Source organism: Bombus pyrosoma, linkage group LG12, assembly GCF_014825855.1.
Source record: "Bombus pyrosoma isolate SC7728 linkage group LG12, ASM1482585v1, whole genome shotgun sequence".
Classification (NCBI taxonomy): Eukaryota; Metazoa; Arthropoda; class Insecta; order Hymenoptera; family Apidae; genus Bombus; species Bombus pyrosoma.
In genome coordinates, this window is record NC_057781.1 from 4,946,285 (window position 1) to 4,972,745 (window position 26,461).

Below are 26,461 nucleotides of genomic sequence, written 5' to 3' on the forward strand. Positions count from 1 at the left end.
GAGATGGAAGGAGGGAAGGAAGAATAAGGAAAAACGGAACCTAAAGCAAGTAGAAGACATCGCGACTGTGAAAATTGTTCGAAACGGAGACAAAACCAGTGGATTCCGCTGCGAGTCTACTTTATTCACAGATAATTGAATATCAGTAGGGGTGGAGGCGCAAGAGGGTGAAATTCTGTGGGAATCTCAACGTATCGGCATATACAGGCAACCGATCGAGGCCGATTCCACGAGAGAAAGCTCTTTTCGGTGGAATCAATTCAACTGCCGGCTGGTTCGGCTCATGGAAAATTAAATATCAACGTTCGGGTGTCTCGACCCTTTTGCAACCCTCGCAAATTTCTTCGATTCCAGTCCACCGATAACGTCGACGGCTACCCTGAAGCGCTTTGAACCTTTCGTTTCTCGACTCGACTTTACCGGGTGGATTTTTGGCGAAGATAATAGTTCAAGGAGATTGAAGAGGGAAGAAAGAAAAAAAGAATGTGATATCATAGATTGATTGCTGTTTTTTTCTTGTTCGATGGTAAAAAGGTATCCCTAATGAATTTAGATGATATTTTTTCCCTGCAGTTTGATGGATTCACGGCGGAAACTTGCTTCGCCTTTGTAAATCTGAACTTTCGTTTTGGTAGATTGATCGAGTGGTAAAATGTTACATCTAATTGATCATGGACAATGTCTTATTATTATTATTATCATCTTCCGGATTAGCGTTTGTTTTTGCAGATCGATTGAGTGGTAAAATGTTATTTACGCTGATTGTGGACAATCTGTTATTATCAACCTTTGGGTTTGATGAATTTGTTTATCTATATCGATCGAGTGGTAAAATGTTATCTATGACGATTATGGACAATTTATTATTACCATTGTCTGCTGGTTTGGCTTCGTGAGTGTAAGATTTAATTGTGCATGAAAGAAGGACTTCTACATAATTTCAATTTCTCAGTTTCTCGATTTCGAACGAGAATAGCACTGAAAGTGCCCGATGGAATTATCGTGGATGATTCAATTCCTCGTTTGTAGTCTATTGAATCTTCTCGAGTTCCATGAAGTTTCTTTGCTTTCTTGGAAGAAGCGTGTTTTTCTTCAACAATGCCCCGCCTGATTTTCAACAAAGATAACATCTAGAGTAATTATCGATATCCTCGAACTTCTACGAAACAAGTTTCCTTATTTTTCCTTTTTTTATACGTCTTCAAACTCTCGAATTTTCTCGACTGATCGTCAGACCTGTTAGAGATCATACTGGTGGATCATAGATCATAGCGTGCCTGAATAACAGAACTGATACATTTGCATGAAAATTGAGCTCCGTTATCAAGGGTCGTTATCGTCAACCCATCAGTTTGTTTCTGGTTCTTCGTGCTAAAAGACTGAATGCTTCTTGTGATTTCAAATAGAACGAGAGTCGATGGAAGATTACCTTCATTTACAACGAGGAAACTTTCCTAAATGATTAGTGGATTCTTCCTCGGCTGATCGTTAATATAATTTGCTCAATGAACGAATCGGAAGCGTTTTTATCGGAGAGATATAAATCATTAACGGAAATTCAGAAAATTGTAGATACAAATCAAGGAAAATATCTCTAAAAGTTTTACTCTACAGATTTCACGCGAGGTTCGATGATTTTACAGTCGACTATGGATACGGTGGCTTATCGGGAACTTTAAAAGAGTAAGCAAGCAGTAAAATAGGTTTTTTCTTAGATGCAATGGGACAAATATATCTTCCTGACATTGCAATTGAGAAGTTTAATGTCAAAGGTGCTAAGGAATTCGCAAATTTTAATGCATTGCTATATATATCCCGAATGGAAGACCATAAAAGAAAATACGAACATAATAACATTGATCTCTTTGCATCTTTCCATTAGAAATTTAAATGACTTATTACGAAACTCGACATGTATGTCAATGTATGTACTTGACTGTACATTTCGTTTAGAAAAATAAAACCGACATCTTCGGATATCCTTTACATCTCTATCTGTCGTCATCACGTTCTGTCTCTTCTAAAACCATTCAACCTCTGTAAATGCTTCTTTCTGCTTGCTATTTGAATAAAATTTCTGAATAAAAAAGATCACGACGTAAGTATGCGATTTATCCATCAAAATTTGACCAACGTGATAAACCGACCGATAAAATATTCGACATTATCAGAGCCGATAAATCTCTATAAGGATCGAAATCAAAGTTTCACGATTAAAGATCCGGTCATAAATATGTAATGCAATGAGAGAAAGCTAGATAAATTACGAAAGCTCTGATGACAGAGTCGGATGACAGACATACCGGATGAATTCAGCACAATTAAAAGTTCAAGTTCGACAAGTTTTCGCCGTCCAGGATGAGTAGTTGCATGACTTGTGATCAAGTCTAGTAGTCCTTCGACAATTTCATCCTCATTGGAAACGTAAGTATACACATTCTACTTGAAAGACGTGGCACGCGTGTTGCAAGATGTTCGAGGAGAGGGATACGGTGGCAAACTTCCAAGGAAAACGCGTCCTGGTCGCATGTGTGTCACGCAGAATGCAAAAGGATCGCCCGACTGCATCAAAATGCTACTATCCAGTGGCGCAGAAACCTGTTCAACCATAGCGGATGCGATAACGACGATTCGGCGATACAAGAAAATCCAGTTTTGCAATTCGCAGATCAACTTTGTTCGACGAGCGGGTTGAAATGCTGTTCAGAGTGGCAGTGGAGAGTATGTTCTTTTCGAATAGCGGCTAGAAATCGATGTTTTGACATCGTTTCATAGTATAGAAAGCAGATACAGCGAGCAGTACTCAAGCAATTTTTAGAAATATTTATCGTAAAAGATACGTGGAGGATTTTTCAATGATCCTTGTACGTACGTGTTATATGAAAAAGATATATGATATTTGTTTTTACGGAAAAATGTGCAAAAATATGAATAATACATTAAACGTTACAAATAGGAGAACTAACTAATCTTCTTAGATTCACCCAATGTTTGCATCCAGATCCCTTAACTGCCGTTTAGTATTCAACCAGAGACAGAAGACAAGTTTTCCTTTTTATTGTCAGGCTATTTCTATTACGATTAACCACATTCTTCGATCATACACAACTTGCGTAACACAAATTATTAGATTCTTTCTATCAGAATAGATTATTCGAAAGTGATCAACTTACAAAAAGTTACCAGATTACCATTTTTAATTCGTCCCTGTTACTAAATTATTCGAAAGAACTTTGCGATCAAATAGCATCTTTAAAAACAACCAGAGCATCTTTAACAACAACATCTTTAAAAATACCCATAAATCAAAATCAGTATCGATTTGCCCAAATGGCACAAGTTCCAAGGAAATAACTGTTCGACACTCATAATCATTTCAGCATACATTAATCGTCTCTCGCGCTATCCCTTTGATTTCTTCTTCAACTTCTTCTTTCATTTCTCGAAGAGCTTTCTCGAGGAGCAGTCAGTGAAAAATGAATTTCATTCGAGCGGTTGTCCATCCATTTATTTGTCCATTAGACGCAGCAGCGAAAATGCCTGGAAGTCACTCCCCCCCACTTTCAGGATTTACGATTTTCCGTAAATTGAGTTTCGAGCCGGTGGACGGCGGCGCGACAGATCGTCCGGATGGAAATGGAAACGTCGATGAAAAATATTCGCGGGACGCCTCAAACGGGAAACAAACGCTGCACCCTCCATGCTTCGACATCGGATTATAAGCGATTTATCACGCGTGCATCGTAAAATAGCAACGCCTGTGTTCTCATTTATGGAAAAGTATCGACTTTCACAACAATCTTTGTTTATTTACTTTTTCTTGTTTTTTTTTCTTCTTTCTGTTCCTTTTATTCGGTGGCTTGGTGCTTCAATTCAATGATTGTAAACTGTGATTTATCACGCGTGCATCGTAAAATGGTAATATGCGCGTGATCTCGTTTATTAAAGATTCTCATCGATTCTTCCAACGATTTTTCTTTCATTCGTTTTTTCTATTGGTAGTTTACCCGTTTGAGGAGAAAGTTCCAGCGATGTGTAATTTATTAGAATAATTTACATCATCTTTTCTGATGGAAATCGACGCGAGAGTCCGATTTGATCCGAGGCAAGTGGAGCTTCGAGAGAACCCGTTAGGTCGATGACTGAAATCGATCTTCCCAGCTAATTTTAGTTTATTGGTGATGCTGAACACGGTTGCTGGCGATTGACACTTTGCTATATTTACAAGCTGGTTTTGTATTTACCATGGGAGAAAAACAAACACGAAGATTAGTTCGCGTAATTATAAATTAGAAACTGAAACTCTGAAATTCGTACTTTCTAAGACGATTCTTAAGAAATTGTCTAAAAACGCTCGGAAACCTTCGCCACCGTACGGAAATTTAATTTTAAAGTGAATCAAAATCGTATAAATCCCATCGTATAATCGAAAAAGTAAAACTATAAGTGCAGATATTGTCGGTGAAATCGCGATCAGATGATATGCAGAGAGAAAAGGTGTCGCTAAGGAGGAGGAGGAGGTAAAAACACGCGGCGGTTCGAAGGAAGGAAGAAGGGAAAAGGTAAGGCAGAAACGGTCGGTCGGTCGGTTTGCAAGTAGGTCGCATCTCACGGCTCAATATCACCGAATACTCTTTTGTGTCCTCTTCTAAATTGGGTTACGAGGGTGCCGCAACCGTTAGCTGCTGGCTGCGGCTTCTTCTTGCACCGAGCCATGGCTCCTCAGAATTTCAATATGCCAATTTTTTCCCTTAGACTACCCTCACCCTTGTGTACATTGTCCTTTTCTCCCGCAGCCTTAGCGAATTTTCATTTCCCAACGAATCCCTCATCGAACAATTGCTTTCTTTCTAATATCGTCGTGTAATATGTAAACATCATTGGTTCGAGTGTTCAGGATTATTTAGACTTTCTTTTGGCCGGATCTTTCTTTCAAATGACTATAATAACATAATAATACGGACTATGACACGCACAAATTTCTTGCAATTGTATTTATTACGAGATTCTCTGCCCCGGTAGGCTTCAGTAATACCAGAAGAATTATAAGAATGTTTTTCTAAAAGTTACCTTGACACGTATTGGGCCTATTAAACCATGAGGACCAGCACGGAGAAGAAATTGTTTTCATTAACAACGATGCGATTAAAATGTGTCCTTTACACGTATTTACCTATAATTTGAATTCTGTGTCGGTTCCACTAACGCTAAGCCGATACTTTTCTTTTTACGAAATATGACGACCGGACGATATTGCGTTCGTTTCTCCTACTTAAATGTTTACATTTGCATACATTTTTTCCAGCAGTCTTAACGCAAACCGCTTTCGTAACTAGAAAGTTTACACTGGAATTACCAACAATTAAAACACGGAACTTGTGCCGCAGAGATCAAAATAAACGGTACACGCAGGAGGAAAAGTTTCTCTCCAAGTATTTAGCAAAAAATCTCCAGAAGTTCATCGTTGTAAATTAACAAAATTCCTACGACGAATAATTCTAACCAAGGTTTTCACCTTAGCTTTAGAAAACCCTCCCCATCCGATATTATTATTATCCCCTAAAATCCAATTATTCCCGTCAGTAGAAACGGCCCGTGCAAAGACCGCGAAACATTTAGCGAATGACGCACGAATACGAAGGGGCCGTTTCATTTTGCAACGAGCGTCGGGGTATTGCTAAAAAGCCAGGATACGAATGATCCCGGAGACACCCTCGTCAAAGATTCAGGGGATTCGTGGCCCCGGGTACCGCGGGCTCTCTTTATTTCGGGATGCGATATTTCGATCGCGGCGCGACTCATTAAAATAAGATTCCATTTGGCGGCCGATGCCGGTAGCTTGGTGGATGGGTAGATCGTCGGGCGAGCAGCGTCAGGCCCCAGTGAAATTGAATTTGACGACGCGTCATGCTCGTGGAATTTCCGTGAGCGGGAATTAATTGGACGCTCGGAAACGAATCGATCTGACCCGATGCCGACGTTTCTCCCGTCTCCATATTTGCAAGTTAAACTTCGCGCGACTAATTGTACATCGACGCTACCCCATCCACTACGCCCCTCCCCATGACGTCCGATTTGCGATTCGAAAACCGAGTTTTCCATCGATCGAATTTCCCGGCTTGTTTCGATCACCTCGGTTTGGGCTAGGTCCGTGTCGTCCATAAAGTTTCAGGTTCGAGTTTCTGACCGGACTGAATCGACGTTCGGCGAAAATTTCAACCGAATCCGATTCGTTTCTAGTCGTAGCGATCGAGTTGATCGTTTGATTATCGAATTTCCTCTTGGTTATTAAATTTATCCTTTTTTTTTCTGGATCTGTTTCAATATTTTTGTTACAGCTACCAGAATACATTGGAATACTCTTTGTTCAGTCGTTTATTAATAAAAATTGTAAATGTCTTGTGCGATGTTTGTCACCTTTTAGAACTTTTGTCATAACTACGATACTACGAATAATCGTATATTTTAAGGTAGAATTATTTATAAGATTACATAGCACGATTCACGGTACATTAAGGTATTAAATACTTGAAGTATTGAACAGAAGGATGTGTACTTTTATCGACGATCTATTGTAACTCGATGCTCGTTGTCTTTATTTTTCTATGAAGTATTACGTATTAAAGAACTTCAGCCCGTGAACAAATAAATAAATATTTGGATTAGTTAGTCGATGAAGGATCATCTTTCTATATCGTCTATGCAGACATAGATTTACACGATCTGAAGGACTTGATTTCAATAATTTTGTTTAATACAATACCATTCGAAAGATCAATACACGATATCTATTAAGTTGTCCGAGAAGTGTCTTTCTTTCGCAAACGTGCTTTTTACAACAGTGCATCTTCATACAAACGTGAAACCAAGTCTGTGAAATGTCGCGGTGTTTATCTCAACGGAACAAAATGGATCGTACGTAATTCGACAAAATAATATAAAACAAGAAACGTTGTGCGTTTATTATTTCCTCGTAAAAGGAAAGAAACTTTTCCGACAATCTAATACATAGAAACCACCAGATTCTTGACAACAGTACGCGAAATCTTTCCTTTTCCATACTTGGAGCGAACAACTCATCTTCTTTGTGCTTCGTGAACTATCCATCATTCGCAGCGACCTTTCTCAGACAACGTTTGTCCTTCGGCTTTGCCAACGTTATATATTTTATCCAAACCGCGACTTTTCTCTGTATCGCGTTATTTATTCATAAATTGTGGAAGAATTAAAAACGACTGTGAGTACAACAGCCTTTTCAACAACTTCGTGTATATACCACTTGCTTCCTGTTTCTCTTCCAGCTAAATAGATTCAAAGGACAGCCGGCTACATACGAAGGAACTGAAATCCATAGAATGTACGAAGACGAGGGCGGCGCGGCGGCAAATGAAGAAACGGAGATCCATACGAAGTACAAAGGACGTCGCTGAGGGGTTAAAGAAGGAAAGAAAGAAGATAAAAGGTATTTCAAATGAAAGGATGAAAAATGTATCTTGTAAAACACGCGGCCTTACGTTTTTCAGTGTCATACAGGGTAATATCATTTATGGTTTCTTTGAACTAAGATTTAATTCGATGTTCATCTTTTCTCAATGACGCACGATATCGAATAGAATGAAATACGCGGTATTATCGATGAATATGGTAATATTTACGGTAATTATAATATTTATTGGCCAGATTTATCCTTTCATATTCTGCACACAACGTGCAAATTTTTATTCGAAAAATATATCATAAATAATTTCATACACCCGCGATAATTTACTTGCAAAATGAAGCTCTCGGTTTAACGAAATTTGGCTATACAAGCACGTTGAAATTGCTGATGGATCATATTAGAAAAATTGTCCAAAGGATTAATTTTCATTTTAAGATATAGTAGAACGACTAATTCGTGTCCTGAATACATACATATCGAAGCATTACGAAGGTAGTGCGAATCTAGCAGAATCTGGGAAGAAGATAAGACGATGATAACCATACGGGAGAAATTTTTACTAGTAGGAGAGACGGAAAACCGAGGGATATCGTCGAAGAGTCGAGGTGAGAGGAAGTTGGGCTTGTGGAACATGCTGCGAGGCATGCACGAGAAGAAAAACGAGTTTTTCGCCGTCCCGGCCGAGCACTTTTCTCGTTTATAACAATAAGAGAGGCGTTAGGGTGCTCGAAAGTTGTGACTCGCTCGCGAGCAGAAAATCTGCCGTGCCTTTGTCACCGTATCGCGATGCACTCTCAACGATGCTAAACCCGACGACACGTACAAGAATACGCTTCTCTTTTCTTTCCTTTATTTCGTTTACATTCTTTACACCCTTGCAGAAATACATTCTTCCACGGAACTTTTGCCAGTTTTAGAAGATTCGAGAGATTCTTTCGGAAGAACCTTTTATTGCAAAGTATTTTATGTCACAGATATTTACTGATTCGGAGAGTACACGTTGTTAATGACATTTCCTGAGCGAGATTTTTTATACAATGCCATTAATAAAAATTCTGGATTGAGTTTCCTACAAACGAAAGAATGCTATTTATTATTTGACTACAGGTTTCGAAACATTTGTAGGAAATTTGGAGATGCAAAATTGCACGGAATGCACGTAACACGGAAAAAATATTCAAAGTATAACGCTTTCTGTATAACAGCTGAAAGTAAGATAATTTTCTACCTAGTATTTTCTTAATTATATTGTCAAAAGTACGAATTTGTTTAATATCATCGTAGGGATCGCGATTATCGTTAGCCGAGAGAGATAGGCTCGGACAGAGATATTTCTCATTAGCGTATGAAATAAATAAATTCATTGAATTCTAAATTTAATTAAATGGCGTATACCAATGGCGGTACTTATAGTAAATCCTTCATCAAGTACAAGGTGATCTGCAAGAGCTGATGTAGTAAATGCCACAAAAGAGAATTGTGTTAACATTCAAACAGCATTAAACAAATTATCCGTAAACGAAACTGAAAGGCCAATTGTTCGAGTAGAAGCGGCTACTGGATGAATTCGTATTTGTTTCATTAACATGTATTTGGGAAACAATTTTCGATACAATAAATGCTGTTAGCAAATCGTTGCAATCAGCCGCAGCTTCGACATTTACAGTGGTATCATTATACGATGGCATAAGCAATTTTATTAAAACTATGCGTAAAAATTGCAAGGAGTTTGAAGATGAAACTGAAAATATTATTCCAATGAAATATAGAAAACAATGACGAATTACAAACAAAGTATTTTTCGATAATAACGATGAGAACAATGTACAGTTGGAAGGAGTTCGTGTGTTAAATTTATGTACCTGTAAATTCATATTACTTCTATTATATATATTATTTTACACTATTATATATACCAATTTATATTACACCATTAAAGTTGTAAAATAAAATGTTGATGAGTTAAAAGTGGAAATTGAACAGTTTGATATATTAAGTAAGACTGAGATTGTATTCATTGCTTCTGAAAAGTTGAATTTTATAATAGAAAACAAAATTATATCCGCATTTCTCCGTACTGAAACTGGTAAAAGATTATTTACGCGCTACTTTTTCGCAACATGATACACTGGCATGACTGTACATAGAGATGGCTATTCTAAAAACACTTTGTTACGAGTATATTATTAATAAGTTCAGAGATGAGAAAATTAGTAAATAAAAATGTTTAATTCCTTAAAATAATGTAGGAATGATTTTTTATTTACATTTTATATTCCGTAAGTCTGAAAAAAATCGTTGTTCATATAAAAAGAGCAGCGACTTTGATTTGTATGCCAAGTGTCCGAAAAGCTTCAGACACTGCCGTGATCATCGTTGTTACGTTCGTACAAGAGATAGGATTAAAGGCAGCAGAAATGAAGAAAAGAAAGAGCAATTTCAAACGATGGGTCAAGTTTCCAAAGGTTCAAACGAAATTCCGTGGCACGTAACGAGTGTTAACTCCTCGATCGACCAGATCCAAATTCCTCATTCCCTCCGAAACTACCCTGTGAAAGAAGTTCTCTACGCCGGTTGAACTAGAAGTCGACTCAAACTACCCTCTGGCGATCATTGAACGGGTCTTTGTCCGGAATCTAATACGACGAAGTCAGACGAGGAATAAAACGAATCTCTGAACAAAAGACTAAAGGCCAAGAACAAATTTCTTATTTTAATTGATATTTTATCGATATTCAATCGATGTTAACAGACGTTCACTAACCCTTTCTCATCTGTGCACAAAATATCGTGTCATTTACACGATATTTCGAAGATACATATATATTTCGCCGATTTTTTCCGATAGGACGCGAGATTTCATATGTTTTGCGATAAAAATATCAAGGGTTAATCAAAGGGCTGCCAAATGTCCTGAAAATATTAATTTTCCTCCTGTGTTATACTGCATTTATTGCATGCGATAACGAGCGTATGAATAAGAAAATGCTTACTCTATAATAAAGGATTTAAAGGCAGGTTTCTTACATATTTTGAAGCACCATAAATACAGGACGATTTCTAAATTTTTATTCGTGGTAACGAATACAAGCTAAATCAAGATAAATCTAACGCAATAATTTTTCCCCATTTATATCCTCGCCACTGTACGTATGTTATCACTTTACGGATGTTTATACATTCATAGATACAGAAATGCACAGGATGCGAATATAATATGCAAAAGTATCTAAACTATTCAAGGTACAGTACTCGTAATATTTAACAGGTGAAGCAAATTCCTCTTCGCCTATGTTTCTAAACATATGAAAATACATAAACAACCGCCGTATGGTTACCACGTTTGCACAGATTTGTTCAATCTTCGAAATTTCTTAGCGTAATGTCTATTCCTTTATATTCGAATACCATCGAGATAAAATAGCGTCGCTAAAAAGTTCGTCTTGGTGTGTAAGCTCGAAGCAAACGGGATGAACTGTATTAAGAAGCAACCTTTACCGATTTCAGTGTCTCGAGACGCGGAAATAAAGGTGAAAGGTTAACGAGCAACCTGTCGTTCGCTAAGTCGCTGCGTTTCGAGACCTGCATTATCCAAAGTTCACAGAAGGCCCCCGCCTCGCCGCGAAAGAGCGCACGCCCATATTTCCCTGGATTTTGCATTATTTCTTCGTCACGGCAAATGGATTTTCGTCTTTTACGGGGGATAAGGATTTCATATCAAATATTTATAGCGGGACGATAAGGCGACGAAGTTCGTCGTCGTGCGAGCGCGTCACGTTCAGCTGACAAGAGGACGGGAAGCTTAAACTTTCAACCGTGTAACGACTGCAATACCAGCGAAACTTGCTGTCTTCCCGGTTTCTAGGGGTCGACTTTTGACGCTCTTTCATCCCTATCTTCGCGAGAGAATAACAGAGGGGAAGAAAAGAGAAAGAGTAAGGCGTGGCAAATAAGAATTTGTAAGGAACAGTCGTCGTTCTTTAAGTCTTGGAGGGATCATGCTGTTAAATAAAGTAAAATTTATGTAACGGGAGAACTGGCTTGTCTTATTTTATGGGGGAGTTTTCCAGATTCGAGGTACAAGGGGTTAAAATGTATGCTTTTACGGTACACACGGAGAAAGTTTGATAGACTCTTCGACAATATGGAAATGTGTTTTGACAACTATTTATAAAATTTTTTATAATTTGTTATAAAAGCAACATGTTTACTTCCACGTGAATTTATGATATGTATACATCTTTCCCTGGCAGTCGCAATAAATTGAAATATACCATATTCGTTGTAACGTAAAATTTTTGCAAACTATCACATCGTGTTTGCCAATTTTTTCTAACCATGTCATCTGAATCATTCGCACCGTTAGTAATTTTTTAGCCTATGAAATTTATCTTACTTCAATCATTCTAAACGATCTAGTAACACGAGTCACCTATGACAGCCAACACATTGAACGATCTTTGGATGATATTTAATTACAAAATGTCGTAATCTGGAAACTATATTTCTTGAATTAAACGATCTCCTTGACAAGCAAAAATTCCAATTATGAACGTTCAACGTAAAAATATTTTATTACAGGAACTCTCTTATATCGTCAGAAAATTCCACCCATTATGTTTCCGATTTGTATAACCTAATTAGCAGTGTAACATCCCTTGTTAATTAAATGTTGGCTTCTATTGATCATAAAACGCGATAAGAGTAAAGGAACGTTAATTTTCCAAGGCAAATATCAATTATCAAAACCAACTACTCCCCCCCCCCCGAATTCAATTTTCAAACTAGAAACCAATTCTAAAACTCGCTATGTACATATAGTACCACGAAGAAGTGTAATCGAGACTCGTCTATCTTCCTTGAAGCAGTAAAACGAGGAAAGAAAAAGAAGGAACAGAATAATGAATCCACGCGTGCTCGAGAATAATCCAGGAATGCCTACGATTCGCATAATCGCGATGAACCGTGCAACGAGTACCGTGAAGTCGCGCCGCCGCGGAAAAGGTCATTCATTCAGCGAGGATTACTTCATTCCTCGACTTTCGAGGCGCACACGAATTCCACGACGTTCCGTGTCCGTTCAATTGAAAATCCCAATAGGTTCGAAGGTCCTCCCCGCTAACCTATTCCTCGCCCTGTCCCCACGACCATGATTCCGCCCTGGAATTCGAAGGCCATTCTGAACATGCACACACGTGCATCTATGCCTCGATCCAATAAGCGAGCGCCCAGTCAATTGTGTATGTTAAAATATTCCGCGTGCCCGGCTTTCATCGAAACGGGTGGTCAGGGGATAAAGGACGAAAGAGAACAGACAGTTTGACTGACGTACAGCGGGTGGAAAAATTTTGGATTTCATGACGTTTTCATGCGAATGTTGAGAAAGATGTAAATTTTGATGGGAACCTGCTAGAGATTTCCAAAGGAAGTTGCAGGAGATTTAATTGGGTAGATAGTAAAAGAGAATGTCTTTGTTACATTAACTTGATAAAAAAAAATACGTTGGGCGAAGTTATACTGTGATACGTTTATAGTATACTACAGAAATATTTCTCATGTATTTTTTACAATTGGCAATTGTTCACAGTAAAGGATGAAAATAGTCGTGAAGTTCGAGACGGAACTATACCTTTGGACACGAAGAAACAAGTTTTTAAAATTGCGTTATTGAATTGGGAGTGCGGTTATATAATTTACGATAATTTTTTCCGGTAACTTTCCCTACTAAGTGTTAATTCAGTTCCACGTAAGTTTGCACGTGCGATGGATTAAGTACAGGTAGATTAAGTACAAGAGTAAAGCGATTATACATTCAATTAGATATTTGCACATTTGACAAGCATCAAGCATTGTTAGCAACAAGAAATTTTCCTAACAAGAAATACGTTTCCTGAGTTTCGATTCTATATCGCAAGATGAATCACGTAAATGGATAATTTTATACATCACGTACACAGATAATATTGCAATCGCGTTACACAAAAACGTGGTGACAAGTTTCCGATTGTGTTAAATGAGTACCGTGTAATATTACTGTATATGTGTGTAAACTCACCTAATTCCCATCAACTTCGTCCATTCTGGAGGACACTTTCGAACAGTTCTACAAATGTTCGCCCAAACTTTCATCGTTCTACACCATCTCTATCGACTCGGGGCAACACACCACCAACTGCCACAACTGTCCACAAATTTCACAACAGAGACAATAATTCACTCGACTCCCGACACGTGATCCCACGGCTCGCCCTCCAAACACGTGTTACATTGTACATCGAATTCGAGCGTTCGTAGCACAGTGCCAGCGGTATAGAGGTAGGATTAGTTCTCAATTGACGCGGTTCGTTCGTTCGTCGGTTGATCGACGAGCGCGAATTGTCCCGTGGACAACGTTCGTGACGTAGCCAGGAAATTTGCCGAATGGTTTGGAGAATCGGCAGGCATCGACGAGAGAAAGTGACGAGTGCCGGGCAAACGGCGATGCCAGGGACGTTTAATTGGACGATATTTGCCGAACGCGTGTAATCACCTGTTGCACCGGCAGGAGAGGCGCGCTGATAGCGGCTAGACGAAATAAATTCTTGTCAAATGGCCTCCAGGCGATGTTTACTTTCAGGGACAAGTTCTAAATTCGTCGTTAGGAACGAGCAACGCGACGGTTTCGGTTTGAGGGGCACGGATTAACTGACTTCGGTTTGACATCGCGAGGACTCGATAGTGGATCTAGTTCGGTCGAAATTTGGTGGGGATTCCCCGTCCGACCGAATAGGCTAATGCAGGTAGCTGGAACGGTGGAAGGGGAAACGGTGGATCTAGCAATTTTCATTTACATTTACGTAGAGCGGCGATTTTTAAGCTTTTTCATCGCATGGCGCACATGAACTAATAACTATAATTTTGCGACGCATTAAAACATATGTTAGACATACGTATATATAGATTTGGTCCAAGACATTTTGTATTCATTCACACCGGATAGATATTCTTGTCCTTATTTGGCAACCTAAGGAAAATACATGTTTTAAAACATTCTATCAAATAAATATCGCCAATCTGTTCTTAAAACCAATACGTTGCTTTTCGAATCCGCGTCAGAATTTTTCGACATCTTCTTTTTATTTTATGGTGAAGTTATGCGGAACGAAGTAGGAGCACCCTGTATAAAATTTTTTATACATACAAATATATATACATTGTCTTTAACGATTGTACGATTATGATTTTGAGATCTATAGGAAATATATAAGCAAAGATTACAATCAAACATCGCTATGTATTAAAAAGTAGTGATAAAATTATTTGTCACCTCGTTTCCAACTCCATTGAAACAACAAGGTATATAGTATACCCAGTATTTCATATTTGTAACTTTACTCAAAATGTGCTAAAAGAATCGTACCCATTAATTTTACTTTGTACCATCAACCTTTTAACCATACCACCTGTTGACCAGATTCTCCGACGTATCCTACTAAAGAGTAAACCTTGGAAATCGGTGTTTCCATACAAAGCGATCCGCAATTCCCATTGAAATAACGATGAGATTAGAAAAAGGCGTGGTGGACAAGGATGAAACACGGGGGGTGGTTGGCTGAAGTACGTCTCCGTGTTGCTAGAGTAGACATTAAGGGGAGTATTTCTTAATTAGCGGCTCGCCTCGAAAAACGAGGTGATTCGAGCCAAGTCAGCCGCTCCCTCGATGTGCCAAGCCCTGTTACCAGCTCCTCGTAGATCACGATTTGCTTTAAGTATCTTAAGTTCTTTAAGGTCGATGGAAAGAGAGAGAAGACAGGGAGCTCGTTTGCAATACGTTGTCACGAGTACGTCGGATATTAATCGCGCGACGTAGACGTTGATGAAAATACAGAAAGCTGGAGAGCAAATTGTGGTGTTCGTAAATAACGCGACAAGATAGGAGTAACGAAGGGAAAATGGTGTCTGCTGATGAATGGAAATACGTCGACGAAAAGCATAAAGAATTAAGTTCAGAATTCTTTGTGAAACGTGATAGAATTTTTCATTTACTTTTCCCTTACGTATAATTTTATTGGAAGTTGAAGTTTATTCAAATATCTTCAATGGGGTTGAATATAAAAATGTTGAATGATTAAAGTAATCTTTGTTTCATCTTCGGACATTATTCTGCGTTAAAGATAACAATTTCATATGAAAAATTAATTTAGGTATTAAACAGTAACAAAAAGCGAATCGATCCTCTTCTCTTTTTAAATACAATTTTTTATTTTTCGATAAACTGATTGATATAGAAATCGTTAAAAAAATTATATTTATTCGAGACAGAGTGAATTTCCGATTATCGATAGCGTAGCAATTATTTAAGTAATTATATAATTTCAGAAAGATGTTATCGTGAATTTAACAGAGCTCAGGTACAAATGGCCTGATCAGGATTCCCGTATCGAGTAAACGAATCGAATACCACGGTAAATGTAGCAAGATAGTAGTTCGCTAAGTAAACGGAGATATACTTGATGGTCATCAGGAAATAAATAGCCGGGGTTACGGAAATTACGAGATCTCCGGCAGGAATTCGACGTAACCCGTATATTAACCAGGGAAAATCTACCGGTAAACGGAGATATTTCTTGGTAAAATGTATCTGTTTCGCATGCAAAACATCAGATAGTTTTATCAGGAAATTGTGGTTAGTAAACTTGATTTCTAATAATATCGTTGATCTTGGCAGGAAACTAAAAAATTCGGGTGGCTGGGAAAATTGAAAAGCGGAGAATATACATAGAATTAACAGTCTTTGAAATTCTTAATTAATATTATCTTGCTAAAAAATATGGATAAAACGAAATCGCTTATTTATAAGAGGTATATGACAGGTAAACATCGTGAGTTTAGTAGATGTAATTTATATTCACAACGGTTACTAGACATAATTGATTAAAATTAATATTTTTCGTACAACCGGTGAGAAATTTGTTGTTCCTCTTTGTTTCAGCAATAACGAAAAGAAAAGACTTCGGCCAGGTACAGAATTCGGAAAAAAAGCTGAACTTAATATCGAAATCGCGAGAAGGGGAATCTATTTCAACGATTGAAATCGAGAATCGATGAGGCGAGGGGGTTAAAGGGGGCGCGATAATGAAAATCCATCCTTTCAATATCTCTGCGATAGATATCGACGGAGAGAAAGTACAGAGGAGTGGCGAAAAAAAACTGCCCGGAACGAGAAACGACGAGTCGTGTCGAAGCGGAAAATGGAATGCAGCAGCTTTGTATTCAATTGTTTCGCCTAAATTTGTTTCCAACAAAAAAGAAGTTACTTCGCCTAAGCTCGTTGAAAAAGCAAAAAATAAAAAAGAGAACACACACACCAAAAAAAAAAGGAAGAAAGGGAAGGTAGGAAAAAGGGCGAAATCGGAAACGCCTAGCAAACTCATCGATCTGCATTAAACTCTTGCTTTATAATATCGAGATACTCTTGTGATACATATATATGGCCGAATCAACTCTCCACTCTAATTTTGAATTACGTTTCAGTTCATAAAATCGAAGATTTATATGAAGACATGTTTCAAAAGCTGATATGTAGTTACTTTTAGATTTTAAGCTTTTACGATGATTAGACATGTTTGTGGTTTTTTAGCTTTTGATCGTTTTTTCGGGTCTGCTTTGATAAAGCGAACTTGTATGTTCACGAGACATCGGAAAAGAAGTGTACTGATAAATACGATCGAAACTCGAAAAACCATAAATATGTCAACTAATAATTAGATTTAACAAATATAGCCATAAAATGTATACATAAACCAAAGTGTTAACTTCTTTCCAAAAATGGGAAGAAATGGGGAAAAAAGAGAACAAAGTAGAAAGAAGAGCAAAAATAAAATGTACAAGTAAGTAGATGAAAAAAGCACAGATGAAGAATATCAAATCGAGACACATGGAATAATTATGGCGGTTAGTAACTTCCGTTTGGCGTATGCACGCTATTGGTTTCCAACTTTGTTTTCGAATCTCGTTTATTTTTTTTTTTTATCTTTCTTTTTTTGGTCTCATGGGTCGTCGATTGCAGGACAATTTTGCATATCGAACGCCGCAGGCTATTATTTGAGCGTCGACACCGAAAAGCTCGTTTTTCCAGACTCTCAATGATAGACAATCGATCAATCGCCGCGCACCATCGATGTGACGAACCATAAAACTTCCTTTCATAAACACTCGTTATTTTTCCCGTTTTTCTTGTTAGACGAAACAGGGTTCGTCTCTCTTTCTTTCCTTTTTGTTTTAAATACCTATACCTTTTCTCTGAATTTTTTCGAGCGCCGATTTACATGAACTCCTTAACTACTGCCATTTTTATTCAACGATCCAATGAATCCCAGTTTTTTTTCTTTTGTAGGGGATAGGTACGACTCGAAGGAGAAGCAAATTTCGACTGTATTTTCACTTTATGAAATAAAACTTTCGTAAGGAAGATTTTAGATAAAAGAAAATTGTTCATTTTATAGAAAATATTCATAACATAGCACGTATAAAATTTTTAAAAGTAGAAGTGAAATCGTTGGTCCTCATAAAAGATTCTTCGTACGAACTGTCGAATATTTTCGCTCTTTAAGAATAAAATTATAAAATATTATAAGAATTTTAATTTTTCAATTTTCTATTTCCCTAAAAATCTGCCCTTTAATAAAAAAATTGTTACAGCTAATATCACTAAAATGCAACAACAATTAGCTCTCTATAGCAAACTAAATTATTATACCAAATATTATTACACCAAATATATTTACAATAATTACATGTTAGTTTCCAAAATTTTTATTGAAATAAACAATCGCAATCAATTCTGGTATTTTCTTGCCGAAGTTAAAGAATAAAAAAAGTAAAAAAAAAATATCAATCTTATTATATATCGAAATATCGAAATATCATAAGTTCCATGGGTAAGGGACAGAAATAACGATAAGCATCTGCAAAGAGGGCTCCTTCGAGAGGATTTATAGAGAGGAATAGAAGAGGAAAAAGGTACGCGATGCCGGTGTGCATTTTTTTCAGTCGAATACTCGGAGTTAACGATAAGGTCGTGCTGACGTCGAGATAAGGAGGCCCCGATTGGGTAGAGATCGCGTGCTCGACAGAATACGGGCCACGAAACGTAATGTTATCAGGGGCCGTACAACAGCTGCACTAAATTTTTTTTCGCCGACAGTTCTACTTTTCGAACGATAACTTACGTAGCCCTCGCGCTTACCTCGTGACCAATCTGCTGCCCTTATTAAACAATATCTCACGGTCGTGTAACAATCTCAATATTACAAAATATTTCACGCACCAAGTATATAAGGAGAAAATGTGAAAAAATATCGTTTAAAAATTTCCCGAATTCTTTGTTAAAAGGATAAGGGAGCAAAAGAATTCTTAACATTTTACAATGTTTTTGAAAATCGTCTTAACACGTCTATGTTCTAAATTTTGTTTTAAACGTTTATCAATAAGTTATTCTACTTTGTTGTATTTGTTCTGTGTCCATTTATACGGCAACTATTACTTTCAGGATTCTATATTAAGAAGATTGAAAAAGACTCGAAAAAGAGGAGAAATTGTTCCTGAAAAGAAAGAAAAGAAAAAAATAGAGGGATTATTATGTACGAGGTTTACAGAGCAAATATCATTCTGTAGATATGAATGTTCTCCGTTCACAACGGTTTTCAGTTCAACGTTAGTTTTACGACCGTTTTATATCTTTTATTAACATCGTGCATATGTTAATATCTCTAGTAAAAGCGTGGGTTAAAGTTTGCACAGTCGACCGGTACCGAACTGTAATTCTCTGCTCCTAATATAACCACTTCCTGATTGGTAAATGTGTTATTAGTGAATTTATTAAGGTTATTGAACTAACCGTGGAATTTATGCACATACCAATTGATTTCACCGTATAATCAAATCTGTGCATTTATTAATGCATGTATGTCTCTATTAACGTGACCTATCAAATACTTCGATTTAGTCTTCCGCATATTCCCACAATATTACCTATCAGATTGAATAAAAGGATAATTTATGTATAAATATGCCCTGATTTTTATACGCGTAAATACGCTTAAAATAAAAATCTACACCCTATAAGAAGTTTGAGAATAATTATAATAATCGAATAGGGAAGCTATATTTACTATATTTTGAATGTTCTTACTTAAAAATTTAGCAAAGGTAAAGAAGAGCGAATTACAGAGGGAGATGAGGATGTTGGTTCGCTACAGGAGAGAAAAGAAATTGCCCAGAAGCAATCTCTTGATGGATTTTCTGATTAAATGTCCCTGTCCCACGCAGAAAAGCACTCGCGGTGATGCATATTTTTATCGCGTAATATTCGATAATTCCGGCCAACAATTTCCTTCCGGCCGTCTTTTGTGCATCCTTTCGCATTAGAAGACGTTTCCGCTTATTTCATTTCGAGAGGAATAAGTAATATAGGAAAGATAAAAATATGTAAAGCACATAATTGACCATTTTATGCTAATAATTTTCCTCTAACAATGACGGTTGGTCATTAGATACAACAAAAGGTAGACAAGGATACAGATAATTCCAAAAGGGAACTTTAAGTTTATATCATAATTCCTACGACGTTGTCCATATTTCTCCAATAATCCTCCGTTTTTTCATTCAAAACCTTTATCTACGTTAAATCCTTATTTGTAGAAAATTATATAGGTGTACGAAACAAAACACAGAAGCCAATTTGATGATTCAGTCAAAATATATCGGAGAACATTAATGAAACATTTACAAATTAAGTTATAAAACGTGAAACGTAGAATGCGATATTATTACGTGATCAGAATTTCATCGAATAAAGATACTATTGTATAAATAAATTATATGATTTTCATATAAATATCGAATAAAAATTAGAATCAAAAGATGCTTACAGCTTATCCTACTACATCGTAGTCCAGAATTCCAACGGCCTCCGTGGCGCAATCGGCTAGCGCGTTCGGCTGTTAACCGAAAGGTTGGTGGTTCGAGCCCACCCGGGGGCGGTTTATTTTGTCATTTTTTTTTATTCATGAATAAATTAACCAATCACGATGCTATTTTTGTTATGTATTCCATGATATTTATTTGAACTTATTGCAAATGTGTCATATAGTTTTAAATAATTCTTACATGGAAATATGTGCAGATGTGAACGTTTCATTATTATATTATGTAAGTATATTCTATAGAAAGGAAAAGAAAAGAAATTGCTATGAAAAATTCTTTTCTCTTTACGGCTATATTCAAAGATTTTATACTATATGATATTTATCAGAATATTTAAGGGATACTACTATAAACGATCATATCATTAATGTATTACGAGAATTGTATTTAAGAATTATAATATATAGGTTTACCAAAATGAATAATTCGTCAGAACTTGTAAATAATTGTATTCAAGAATTATAATATATAGGTTTACCAAAATGAATAATTCGTCATAACTTGTAAATAATTAAGCTTTGAAAAAGATATTGACAAACACCGAAGATTTAGAAAACTGCTATGTAGGTACTGATAAAAATGTGGAAAAAAGATGTGAAATATTTTTATTTATGAACTATTGAAAAATAAAATTATTTAATTATTTGTGGATGTTTATCTCTAGTATTAGTAACTAATAAATGCGAAATTTTAAAGATATTGATATTTGTGTTAAGTAATTCTCCTAGCATCCACTAGATGTCTATGTGGAGTAATGTGTTCTCGCATTTAAAGTTGGTCGGTCGAGGTAATATCTTGACGCAGAGAGCAGGTATCGTCAGTCAGCCAGTAGGAGTACTACTGATCAACTTAGCAGATGATGATTGCCGGAGATGATTCATGATTAAACTCCGCTCCCTGACTTCCATCACTCGCAACGACGGTGGTCAGAGGAATTTCTGATGCTAGCTGACTACCTTTTTTTTTTCTGGTAATGTTTAAAAATAATATGTAGTGTAGTTGTGCAAAAAAGACACACAGTTAATGAAAACTTGTAAAGTGAGAGTAATTTTGGCTGAGGCTTTTTTGGGCTTTTAATTATATTTGACTTTTATATAACTTTAAAAGTAAATTCTTTGTTCTACTTAAATTCCGCAATTAAAAAGTTGAGAATTCGAAAAAACAGTTAGAATTTTTGGACTTTGTAGTTATTTTGAATTTTCCACAAATTTGCATATATAAATGGGAATAATATAATAAAGAAATGAGTATGTGTATAATGTATAACTGCACCAATTTCCCAAATTTTCCGAAAACTGGTTGGATACATTTGCAACTTTATTTACTCGTCCTCGATCAACAAAATCCCTTCACATCTCCGTGAAGTTATTGCAACAAGCTTTCAAAAAGAGTGAATCGCAAGAGCTTTTCTTCAGAACTTTAGTAACGACGAACTGTGGCGTGTATCAAGCAAGTCCCAACCGATCAATGGTAGTTCAGTAATAAAGAGGAGAAGGTTGAGACGATGCAAAGCAGCGACTCGACAATTTCGAGCATCAACGGAGTAATGTGTCAGATTCGTCAGTCCACGAATTCGTTGCCACAGTATTACGGGTTATATGGCTGCACGTTCCCGACCTCATTTAACTTTGAACTACGTCTAGAACGACGTCTGTACAAGCGCAAACATCTGCCGCTGGCGCTTGTTGGAACTCTGTTTTATCCGTAGCCCCACCATTCGCTCCGTCGCTAAAATCCCTACTTCCAGTAGTTTGTTTCCCCACTCTAGTGTCACTGTGTCTCAGTGATAACCCGTAGATCGCGAGAACACGCGCGTATCCCATTCGTGGCTGCAGTGAAATCCGCGATACGCGAAATCAAGCGCGGATAAAGGGGGACGGACCAGTGAAGGTTATAGCCTCGGGTCTCGCTATAAAAAGAAAAAATGCATCTTATTTTACGAGTATAACGTAGCGAATTATTCTAACACGTAGACGTCGCACCAGGGCGCGCGTTTAGTGACGGATGAAAGATTTAAAACCGGCACACCATGAGTTTTGGTAACTCTTATACTGAAAATTGTTCACCAAGTTGGCAACAGTCGTTTGTTCTGCGGTATAAATTATATCGATTCCGTACTTTTATTCAATATATATTCATCTTGTAAAATTATTCCATTTTATAAACTTTCTTCTATCCGCCGCTGAAAAGTAAAAAAAAGATATCTGTATTTTAAAAATGCACAATACAGATCTTTTAACATAACTCACTAGAGAGTAAATTTTTATCTCATATTCGTGTAAATTTATTTCATTTTATTTCTCTTCTCCTATTTTTCTGTAAAGGGAACGTCCACTGTCTCGGGCCTCGGAAACTGTAGCGCGATCCTGTGCGAAACCGGGAACACGGTGAAAAAAAAGGAACGCAGATTAGGGACTGTGTCCTCGGTAGAGCGTTAAGTGAAAGCGTGCACGTTTCGAAAATACGAATGGAGACACGATTATCCGGGATTCGAGGGCGGATTTTCAGCTGTAGATTAGGAAATTGGTTCGAGACTGAGATGAGAAGATATGATGGAGATTGGGCGAGCGAGTCGCAGCTTAGGCGACCGCCATATTAGAATATTAGGCTTAGGGGGTCTACGAGGAATACGAATAGTTCGATTGGCGGAGCTGTTCGTCTGCAGAACCAGAGTATTCTACGATCTTCTGCAATTCGATCGGCTTTCGCCAATTCTTTCTTCTTATTATGGGGATAAGAAAGGATATCATTTATGCGACAGTTTTTAAATGGAATCAGTGGAAAGTGAGGAATTTAGATTAGGAAGCGGGAAATTTAAAATTGATCCATTGAAAATAGACCTTGGGAGATAATAATGAGAGTCGAGAGGCTGATGCAAAAAGCGGATGACAATAAAAGCTACAGCCTACGACGAGCATCAAAATTGCAGGAATAAAATGGAAACCTCTAGATATTTATACAACATTCAGAGGTATTGTCATTCACGAAAGCCTGTAATATGGTGTATAGAAGAATAATATTCAGTATCGCATTTATATTTAGTATTTAACGATACTCGTTGTACCACATCTCGCTAATTATTTCCCGGTTTTTGTTATAGCCAATCGCCATATTCCAAAAATATATTCAGCGCTACGTCATCATACATAGCAAGATATAAAAATAACCAAACGATCGACACGTTAAAAATATATCCAACAAGATCTCTTATTAATATTCTATTTAATATTCTTTGCGCGATAAATCAAAAGATAAAGTAAAAGTATTCACAAAGTATCCACGGATCACATTGATTAGCAAAAATCCATTAACAGCCTCGACCTCTACAACATGGCGACGATCGATACTAATTAACACTTTAACCCGATAAGGGTGAATTTTTCGGTGAAAATGATAAAGAGGCGGCGCGGCGGGTCGATGCCCGAAGAAAGAGATACGCGAAGTGGAAAGTCATTATCGTGACAAAGAAGATCGAGGCAATCGCGGCGAGTTCGAGAAGCCTATCAGTTTTCCACAGGCGGAATCGAGGAAGCCTGCCTGGCCGTTTCGTGGTACAGCCTCCAAAGTACAGAGACGACTCTCTGCCACGTCTACACCTTTTGTCCGTTCTCACGAGAAAGCTCGTCCAGGCCGTGTGGCTGGCCGAGGTAATTCTCTGGAACGTTGATTCCACGTTGTTCGACCGTGAGTTCGATCAACTTACCACCCACTTTGCTCGTATCCTTTCGAACCCTTTCCATTTGAGGGAAAAAGTCGAGCTCAAAGTGGTCGATTTTTACGGTTTCAGACTAGGATCGTTAATCGACTTGCAGGTTTAGGGAGTACAGAACGTATCAAGATTAATAGGATTTCAGTCTCGAGATTTTTATTTCGATGGTATTGTGATAAAAGTTGGTTATACGTATTTTCTTCTATTTTTTAATTACGTGTTTAAGAAGAATATACGTTTTATATAATTTCTATTAATTCTAATATATTTCTCTATCAAAGTTGAATAAAATAAATCATACTAATTCGTCGTACATTTCAAAGGCCGTTTCATTTTTTTCATTTGTTCGCTCCTCCGATGTATGTGGACGCCGTTATTGGAACGAAATGTCAATTGTTTGCCGGACCTCTGCGGATCGAATACATTCATTCAAACGCGAATTTCTATTACGTGAACGAAAAATAATAGTAGCGGAAAAAATTGTTAAACTACTATTAGATATATGAATTCCAGTTATATGAATTATTCGTCCGTCGACGAGTTTAGATAAATGGAATTCCATTGTACTTACACGTGAAAAGCAAAATGTAGAACAATGGGAATAATAGTCCAATAACCAACAGGTTATTAGTTCTAACTTCCATAATATTAGAGAAACCTATACAGCTGACAATGAGTATAATTAAAAATCACGATAAATAAACTTTAAAATGTCTATGAAGACAACGCGATTAGAATAAAAGAGAAGAAATGAGAATAAGTTGTATCAAAGTGTACAACTACGATATCTTTCAAATCTCGCGGTCGTCCCAGAAAGTTCACAGTCCTAGCGAATTTTTTTCGTTTGGACTCGCGGGAAATTTCACGCTCGATCGGTTCGCGATCGATGAACCGAGCTGCCTCTCTTTTTCTTTTTTGCCGTTGCCTTGGATCCCTGCCGGGCTAATTTGCACTTCGAAAGATATTCAAGATCGGGAAAAGAGATCAGGACCGCGAGATGAACAACGAGATTATCGACGATCGGCTCGTTTGCCGCTCGAGCGGCTCGATAATGCGATCATCTCGGCCGTGGTGCCTCGAAGATGCAGATTTTCCGCAGATTCGAGTCCTTTCTCCGCGACTCACGAGCAAAACGTCAGGAAATGAAAGGGAAAAGATCTTCCTGTTTACGATTCTGATCGTGAAAAGGTGCAAGATCATCTCAGATTATACCGATTGCAGAAATTATTGAAAGAAATTGATATCGAGCGTGTAGACGTAAGCGCGTATTTGCTTTTTACATATCTTTTGTATATTTTTTTTATTGTTTGCTGCAATCCGTGATATAGAATTATTTTACTCTTTAACAAGATCTCTGAGTATTTTTATTTTATAATTCGTAGCAGTGTTGGATGAAATGTTTTAATACTCTTCAGCGTGTTTATGAGCTTAATATTAATTTTCCAATATCTTGTCGTTTATCATACATATTTGTGATATAATTAAAAGAACGAATAATAAGCTACGTTAGACTCGAATAGGATATTATAAACATTCGATTGCGCATTGTGAAAATTTCGGAATTTACAACGAAGTCTTCTCCCCCAGGAGACAAATATGAAAATTAACCGTGTCTTTTCCGCTACTTATCTTCGTTTCTAAAAGGAATTTAATTAAATCCGTAGACTCAATCTACAATAATTACTACAATAATTATTCATATGTTGAAACGTACGATAATCAAGATCAATCGATAGGATCCTCCCCTTTGCAACGAGTTAAGAGTGTCCTTATAGTACAAACGGTATAAGGACACTTAACTCGTTGCAAAAAGATTCTATCGCTCCCGCGATGACGGTAATCGAATAAGACCATCCTAAATTTCAACGTTTACCAGCAAAACATTCCACGAACATTTCGACGCTTAATAGACACATTGCCAACAAACGACGGACAAATTAGCACGAAGAGACGCGACTCGTCCCAAGAGAAATAATTCCGATTTCAGTCGTTCCAGGTCATAACTGTGTTTTTAGTCGGCCGTAAAACGGGGGAAACAATAATTCTCCCCGGCACGGCGTTTTCTCCAAGGTGGTCGTGGAAATGACTTTAATCGCGTCTCGGATCCCGCGGGCTGCTTTAGTAGCCCTCGGGATACCATTATCGTAAATTAGTTCGCTTCAAAGTTGCTTCAAACACCGAGTGGGCTTATTGTTGGACCGGCCCATCCCGGGGTCGTTGTCTTAATTTCGTTCTAGTTTCTTTGTGCACATGCAGGAACTAATTATCGATACTTGGCGAGTTTCCAAACTTTCCACAATACCCCGTTGCTTATATTTCTAATAAATTTATTGGAGGCAGAGGGA

The 26,461-nt window shown here is 37.4% G+C and overlaps 1 protein-coding gene and 1 non-coding gene across 5 annotated transcripts in view; one reads left to right on the forward strand and one right to left on the reverse strand.

Annotated features, from left to right (window-relative positions):
• LOC122573950 (acetylcholine receptor subunit alpha-like) overlaps window positions 1-26,461 on the reverse strand; it is a 102,215-nt gene that overhangs the window by 36,627 nt on the left and 39,127 nt on the right. The window lies entirely within an intron of this gene.
• Trnan-guu lies at window positions 20,390-20,463 on the forward strand. The gene has a single exon. It is a non-coding gene; the product is annotated as a tRNA-Asn (tRNA).